At 49.5% G+C, this 8,379-nt stretch overlaps 1 protein-coding gene across 1 annotated transcript in view; it reads left to right on the top strand.

The window, feature by feature from the left end:
• The first annotated feature begins 458 nt into the window (after positions 1-458).
• Positions 459-8,379, top strand: part of Crispld2 (cysteine rich secretory protein LCCL domain containing 2) — a 55,531-nt gene continuing 47,610 nt past the window's right edge. Inside the window, exon 1 of the mRNA XM_051201585.1 lies at positions 459-498. The gene's annotated coding sequence lies outside the window, so the exon portion shown is untranslated. The remainder of the gene's footprint in view (positions 499-8,379) is intronic.

Raw genomic sequence — 8,379 nt, 5'->3', positions numbered from 1 at the left:
CACATGAAGTGAAATGCTGGGAACACGGAGATCCTGTATTTCTATCTCCTAGCCTGAGAACCGGCAGTGGCAGAAAAATACGCACACTCAGGTTCTGCACGCGCTACTCGGTGGTCTGTCCCATCCTCCACTTGAGTGCAGAGCCGGGTGGGGTCCGTGGGCCACCGCCTGGCCGAAAGTGCCCAGCCCGCTGAGCACCCAAAGCACTCAATGAAAACGACTTTTATGGTCACGGCTAGGGGCCGCACGCTCCTTGAACACTGTGGTCCTCAGCGCTTCCTCCCGCCCGAAGGCAGCAGGGAGGGGCGGGGCCGGCGGGGGCAGCCCAATCCGCGCTGCCTGTGGGCTTGGGGGCGTGGCCCAAGCAGTACCAAGCGAGTACTTGGGGCAGCGCGCAGAGTCCTGGAGACCCACTCGCAGCGCCCAGCATCCGCAGGGTCCCAGCTCCACAATCTGCTCGCCCAGCTCTGCCCACGTTGAGGCCAGGGTTCCGCGCAGGTGAGAGGGACTTGGTCCCACACTTCTTTTGTTTGTATGAGAAAGTATCTGTCCACGAGCCCAGGCTGTCCTTGAACTCTCAGTCATTCCCCTGCCTTAGCTGAGATGTACCATCTTTCTGTCTTTTGCGACGCCTTTTCACTGACTAGGGCAGATGCGGTGCTTCAGGGCTGCGTGCTGGCGCTCTAACGAGCTTCTCCTACAAAGCCCTTTTCAGATGAAGAAGCTGAAGCTCAGCCACGAAGCCTTGGGCTGGGACTGACTCACAGTTAGGAAGCTGAAGTGCCGGGATTCCCCAGCCTGGCTGCAGGCAGCTTCGCGCTCTTTTGCTCTCTCCCAGTACTATTTGCCAACCATTTGGTGAGATAGTGTGTTGTCGGTGGGCGTTGATAGCTGGAACGTTGATGGCATGGTTTTGTTAAAGGGGTGTTTCAGCCTGTGTGGATAGGGTCCAGGTGATCACAGGGGCAAGTTCCTCTTGTCCCAAATTACGGAGCCACGCCCCTTTACAGTTTTACAGTTTCATTAGCAATAGGCTGTCAGTGAGGAGGTTTCCTCCTCCTATTTCAGTTAAAAGTATGGAGGGGCCAGGGAGGTAATATGAGCTGTCCCAGTAGAGACAAAACTGGAACCCACTTCTGACTGCTTCCAATGCCTCACGTGGATGTGTACAGGGATAGTGCAGGCTGGCCTCCAAATCGAATGAATCCTCCTGTTTCAGTTTCCCGAGTATCGTGATTACAGACAGCTATTCTAGAGAATATCTTAGGGAACATATTCCAGGGTGTTTTTTGTTTTTTGTTTTTTGTTTTTGTTTTGTTTTGTTTTTGTTTTTGGCTAGAGTGGGCATCTTAAATAACAACTTCTCCTCTCAGAAGAGCTGGCCCCAGGAGCTTAGGAGGTTGGCTACCCCGGATGAGGAAAGCCAAGGCCAGCTCCTTATGGCATGTATACAGACTCAGCACCAGATGCCTGCTGCTGCAGTCCAATTTGAACTGGCCATCTTTCCAGGGAAAGGTGGGTTGCTAGGGTGACTAAGACTGTGTGAGAGGTTGTCTGGATGTCTGGCTCTCCTGGAGTCAAGAGTGGGTTCTGAATGTTCACTGTTAGCCTTGGACTCCCTGTTCTGGTGAAGTAGGGTAGGCCTACTTTCTGGATGATCTGCACTCCACACAGGTCTGGAGTCTGACAGCTCTGTAGAACAAGGCTAGACCATTCCCCCTGTCCAACATAAGGGAGGGATGTGCTAGAGACGTGTAGCATGTATCTGACATTCTGCTTCTGCCACCATCTCCCACACCGGGAGGAGTGACAGGTGTGAAGCTTTATTACCTATGCTGGGGACTGTGCCAGGGGACCTGGGTTCATGATAGCTCAGAGTCCTGCCCCAGGATGGAGGTGGAGTGTGGCTTGTGATATTACCATCTTAGGGGGGCCTGGGTCTAGATGTGAACATGCATGATTTATAGGTTCTGCCCTTTTTTGTTTGTTTGCTTGTTTTTTTTTTTTTTTTTTTGAGACAGGATTTCTCTGTATTGTTTTGGAGCCAGTCCTGGAACTCGCTTTGTAGACCAGGCTGGCCTGGAACTCACAGAGATCCGCCTGCCTCTGCCTCCCGAGTGCTGGGACTAAAGGCTTGTGCCACCAATCCCCGGCTAGGTCCTGCCTTTTAAAAGACAACTCTCTGTCCATTGCTGCCTTTCTTCTCCACCTGACCTTCACGGGGGGGGGGGGGTAGACTACAGCTAGAAAAGACAGGAGAAATGAAGAGGGAAGTTCTGAATCTTAGAGGGAATGGCAGTACAACAGTTACGATAAGGTTGGCATCTGACACTTCCCTGGGACATCTGTGACCTGCTATGTCCTGGACTTCCTTGAGCAATACCTCAGACTGCCTGTGGGTGGGCATGCTCCACTGACTGATGCTTAAAGCTCACACATGTGCAGAGCATGAATCAGCTGGACCCAGGGAGTTCTGTGCCTCTAGTTGCACCTCCCCCCACCCCAACCTGCAAAGTTCAGAGGAAAGTGCTTTACCAAGTGACAAATGTGACTGTCACAGCACAGTGTGCCACAGTGCTTCTCTCATGCCATACAGTGCTTTTAGCATCTCCAGGTGCCTGACCCCAGGTAGGTGGGGTGGGGGTAGGGCAAGAAGGGGCCGCACTGACAGGGCTCTTTACCAGGGTGTGGTCAGTACGCTGGAATACTTGCCCGGTGACCTGAATCAGTGATGCTCCCAGATCCTGGCTGCTCTGCTGCAGAAGGGCAGGGTTGATCTGCAGGAGCAAAGGGAAGACCTAGGTGGACTAAGGGGATTGTGAGGCCCTTCAAAGCTCTCATCCTTCTTTCATGGACTACACTGGGAGTATCTACAGGCAGGACCCTGGTGCTGACCTTGGCCTTGTGGGAGCTGGCGTGAGTCTCTTTTCTGTCACTAGTGTAATTTGTGCATAGGGGAGGTGCCTCTGTGTCTGCTACTCTGGGAACTGGAAGCTTAAATTTTTTTTTTTTTAAAAACTCATTGCATTTGATGAGTCCCAGATGTGCAGAGCGTCAGTCAAGACGGTTGATGGCTTGATGGCTCTTCAGGAAGGGTAACCGCATTTCACTTATTGCAGAGTTCCTTCAGCTAGGGAGTGAGGACACTTTATAACGTCCCCTACAGAGCATCCTGCTCCAGAGCAGACAAGGGCAATCACATGACTAGGTACTGAGTCCAGGGTTTTCAATGTTCTGTTTGTTTTCTTGAAAAAGTATACAATACACAAACATAAAATTTATCACATTTTTTTAATTTAAAAATCATATTTATTTGTTGAGTATGTATGTGTGCATGTATGTAGTATGTATGTGCTATGGTGCATGTGTAGAAGTCAGAGGGCAGCTTATAGACTCCATATTTCCTTTTATTATTGTAGTTCCAAGGAAGAGATTAAATTTAGGTTTTCCGGCTTGGCACAAGCACCTTTACCCATGGAGTCAGCTCATTGCCCCACAATGTACTAAATTTTAAAAATACTTATTTAGGTTATTTTTCTTTTTAGAATTTATTTAACTTTATTTTATGTGCAGATCCCCTGGAACTGGAGTTACAGACAGCTGTGAGCTGCCGTGTGGGTGCTGGGAATTGTACCCAGGTCCTCTGGAAGAACCGCCAACGCTCTTAACCACTAAGCCACCCCTCTATCCCCTTATTTACTCATTTTTATATGTATGTTTGTCTGCGTGTGGGTTTGTGCACATGACTGTATCTCCCAAGGGGGGCAGATAGGCATCAGATCCCCCAGAACTGGTGTTATGGATGCTTGTGAATCATCCAATAAAGGTTCTGGGAACCAAACCTGAATCCTCAGCAAGATCAGCAAGTGCTCTTTCTAAACTGCCTTCCAAAAACTTACCATCTTAAAGTGCACAGCTGAGGGCATTTAGTATATTGGCACTGTTGTATGGCCAATGAAATAATCTAATTCCAGAACATTCTCAACTTCCTGTGTCTACAAGCAGTTGTGCCTCAGGCTTCTCTTCTAGCACTATCACTGCTCATCTCATGGTGTCTTTGGACATTCTCTCATTGTGGACATTTCTCACAGGTAGAACCCTGCAGCGTGTGGTCTTTGTGCCTGGGTGTTTGCAAGATCCATCCATTTGGTAGCATATTTTTGAGTATTTTTACTGCATTTTTTGAGACAGTGATTTACAATGCAGCTTTGGTTGACCTGAAATGTGCTCTGTAGACCAGGCTGGTCTTGAACTCAGAGACTGCCTGCCGCCCAAGTGCTGAGATTAAAGCCATGTACCATCACACCTGGTTTAGCTGCTATTTCCTTTTTCAGTGTGTAAAGTGACGGTTTCTCTATGGAATTTTCTTTCTTTTTGGTTTTTAGATGGGTCTCACTGTGTAGCCATGACTGGCTGGAACTCATGATGTAGTCCAGGATGGTCAATCCTCTCATTGCTTGGATTATAAGTGTACCACCACCATGGATCATTTTTGTCTGGGGAGGGAATAAGGCATGCAAGGCCAGTGCTCTGTGAGTGAGCCACACCCCAGCCCCTCACTGAGGGATTTTAGGCAGGTACCTGCTCTACCTCTGAGTTGTAGATCCTATCCTCTGTAGAGCACATTTTTCTTCTCATACTTCTATAAATGCCCTGCTTAGTATTTTGGGAACACTGTGCATATGGTTCTGTGGCTACGTATGCAGAGGGGACAGCAGGTCATGTGGTCCTTGGATGTCTAACGGTGAAAAAGCTGACTCCTTCATCCTCCCTGAGGAAGCATCATAAGCTTGGCTGCTCTTACCCATGGCAGTGAGCTCTTCCGTGGTGGGTACAGACAGACACTGTGGCCTGAAGTTTTGTGGCAGGGCTGACGTCTTGGTCCTGAGTCACAGCAACCCACTGAGAGTCCTGTCTGAGACATTGCCCTGGGGGAGCCCTGCTCTGCTCCCCACCCCCAGATTGCAACTGTGGTATTTTCGGGCAGACACCCCCCTTTCCAGGCCATGGGGACATGATGATCCAGCCAGAGGGAGAGTTGCTTGGCCTCCAGTGCTGCGTCAGCTTAGGAAAAACCCACAAAATTGGGGGGAAAGGCCTAATGAGGGATTTTGCAACTTCTGGACCATCATAAAAAATAAAAAACCTTAAAAACTATGAAAGCCAACATTTTCAATCCAGTTTCTGGAATGTGGCATGTTTTGATGCTGAATGGTGACATTCCAGATGAAAAAGCAGCCATGCTTCCATTTTGCTTGTAGGCCAGAGATCTCAAAGCTAACCCTGTCCCAAAATTCTTTTGGTCAGGAAGAGTTCCACTTGCTCTCGAGGACTTGGAGCTGGCATCGAGCCTGTGTCTTCTGACCCTTCGTGGAGTGGGCCAGGACACCAGACCAAAGAGAACATGTTTCAGCTGCAGGGAAAAGAGAAAGTGGGCTGAGGGGAGTCACTGACTGCACCAGGCAGAGCTCTGCACGGGTCCACAGGCCTGGGGTGGGAATGGCCAGGGTAGAGAGTCAGCTCAGGGTAGCAGGGTTTTAAGAGAGCAGGTAGCCATCATGGGTTGTGCAACTAAGCAACCACTATGTAGGAGCAAGTCATGAAGGAAATGGAGGCATTTGTCCTGGGATATAGCTTTTTTTTCTAGAATAAGCTGTGTTGCCAAAGTAAGGGTACTCCAGGAACTCTGGGACTATGAGGACTACTCATGGGGTTTTCTGGAGCTCTGTGCTTACAGGAAAGGGTAGTAAAAGTACCCTCTGTACATCACACCATGTCATGCCTTGACCTCCTTTGCCAACAAAGAGCAAGCACTCTACAACTGACCTCTGGCCTGTGCTGTACCCAGATGACCTGTGGCCAGTGTATGTTTGCTCTGGTCTGATTTTGTTCCCAATGACTCTTCCTAGCAGAATTCATCATTCTTCATGAGTGTAAGGAGTAGAAAATGACTTGAAGATGTAAATTTCTTGAAACGCTCAAAGCAATCCTTCCTACATGAAATATGAAGAACATTCTAGGATTGGGCAGGAAAGTAGAAAGGAAGATGCACCAAACTCTGGAAGTGTTGGGGTCTGGGAAATGTTGAGTTAAGGTAGGGGAAGGTGTACTCAGTTAGTAGAGCACTTGCCTAGAATGCCTGGAGCTTTGGGCTCCATTCCCAGCACCCCATAAATAGGGCATGGTGACACACACCTCTAATCCTAGTGCTAAAGATGGAGGTAGGAGGATCAGGAACTTTAAGGTCATCCTCAACTACATAATGTGTTTGAGGCTAGCCTGGGCTATGTGAAGATCCTGTCCCAAGCAAATAATAGAACAAAACCAAAGGTAGGGAAGGAGGGGACAGGTGGACTCTTTAGAACAGTGATTCCCTATGGGATCTCCAGACCAGCAGCAACCCTTGTGACTGCAATAGAAACATAGGTGACCAGGTCTCATCCCAGAAATGAACCAGGAGTGAGGCTGACAATCTGTTCTCGTCTTTGAAACAGGTATTGCTATGTAGCTCAGGATGGCTTTGAATCTGCTAATTTTCCTGCCTCTGGAGGAGCTTGGATGCTGAAACATTCCTGTAACCCCAAGCCAAGGAAGAGGGTGTTTGGGGCTGGGGTTCCCCTTAGCCATATAGCACATGGGAGGCCTGGTTTAGTAGCAACCAATAAGCCAAAGCCCAAACCTTTCTTGGGAAGCATGCCCCTGCCTGTGGTGCTCCATGCATTGCCTGGTGTTGCTCCATGCCCAAGGCTGATTCCAGATGCTCTGGAGCCCCAGCAAGTGTCCCAAGGATATTGGCATCACTCCAGAGTGTGTGCAATGGCTCTGAGTACCAGGTCTACTTACCTGCTCTGGAGTCAATCCTGCACCAACCAAGAGCCACTCCAGCTGCAAGGCTGTGGAGACAGTTCAGTTGGCAAAGGGTTTGCTGTACAAGCCCGAAGACCTGGGTGTGGCATGTGCCTGGGATCCCAGCGCTGTGGCTTACTGGCCTTCTAGCCTAGCTGAATCTGCAAGTCATAGGCCAGTGAGAAACTCTATTTCAAAAATGTAAATAAACAAATAATATATATGACCCTGAAGGGCATCAACACACACACACACACACACACACACTCTCTCTCTCTCTCTGTCTCTCTCTCTCTCTCTCTCTCTCCAGGCATATTTGCAACAAGTAGCATTATCACCACACACACACACACACACATACACACTCACACACACACAGCTCCCACACATCCTGGCTGTCTCCTGCATGGCTGAACACACTATTTATTTCCAGGACCTTGGCAGCCTGGCTAGCACCAAGAGATATTTTCATCAGGACCTTGGCAGTGTGGGACAAAGTGCCCTGCCAGCTAGGAGATGAACCCAGCCCTGTCTGGGTGAGGTTCTATGCTGCCTGGTTGGCCCTTATCTGGACTCCTTCCTCTCCGTTTACTTTTCAGGGCTGTCAGGGCCTGAGATTCTTGAGGGGCCAGACAGGGGTGGGTGCAATTTTCTTCTGTGCGGTTTTCGAGTGGCCATTCATGCCTCTTATAATTTACCCTTCAAACAGTCTGAGCAATTTCAGACTTAAACCCAGCTTTCATTGAAGCTCAACATCTAAGAGACGATGGACCATCACTCATCTGCTGTTAGGTAAATCTCCTCCCAGATGAGGCTACAGAGCCCAGACAAGCCAATGGAGGTCTCTCAGGCCCTCCCGTCACCCCCACCCCTAGGGTAACCATTTCCAGACTTCTAATGGTGCAGGCTGGGTTTGAACTTCACATAAAGGAACTGTGTGTGTTAATCCTCAGAGTCTGGTTGGCTTTGTACCACACGCAAAGGTGAGGCACTGCTGGTCCACTGCACATGGACAGGCTTTCAGAGTTAAGCCAGACCTCACCCAGCACTTAACTTCCTGCAGAGGCTCCCCTGAGCATTAGGCAGAAGGCAGGACTCCTCATAGTGGCCTTCAAAGCTGGCTGCCTGGCCCTTGCTGCCTATGACTTTGGTACGTGCAGGTGGCATTGCCTCTATGCCTTCATCCTTCATCCTTCATCCATCCCAGCTATAGGGGCCACTTCTGCAGCTCTTCAGTGCCTTTTCTAGCCTAGCTCCCAGTGCCAGTGTTAGCTACATTTTAACTCCCTTCCTGGGCAGGGTCCCAGGACTTCCTGGAGTCTGTGGAGCCCTTCAGAGGTAACTCTGTGTTCAGGTCCTTTCTCTGCTTTGCTGAAGCTGTTCCACCTTCCTGAGGCATTGCAGTGCAGTTGTGTGAATAGTCCAGGTTACAGCCTGTGTCTCAGAGTAAAGGCCACACGGGGTTCAAGATTCACCAGAAAGGAACACAGAAAGAGATGCGGTGGGTGCTGGCCAGACACGCATTGATTCATG

This window comes from Phodopus roborovskii, unplaced genomic scaffold, assembly GCF_943737965.1.
Source record: "Phodopus roborovskii unplaced genomic scaffold, PHOROB, whole genome shotgun sequence".
NCBI lineage: Eukaryota > Metazoa > Chordata > Mammalia > Rodentia > Cricetidae > Phodopus > Phodopus roborovskii.
Note: the sequence above shows the minus strand (reverse complement) of the source record. Positions and strands in the feature narration are given on the sequence as shown.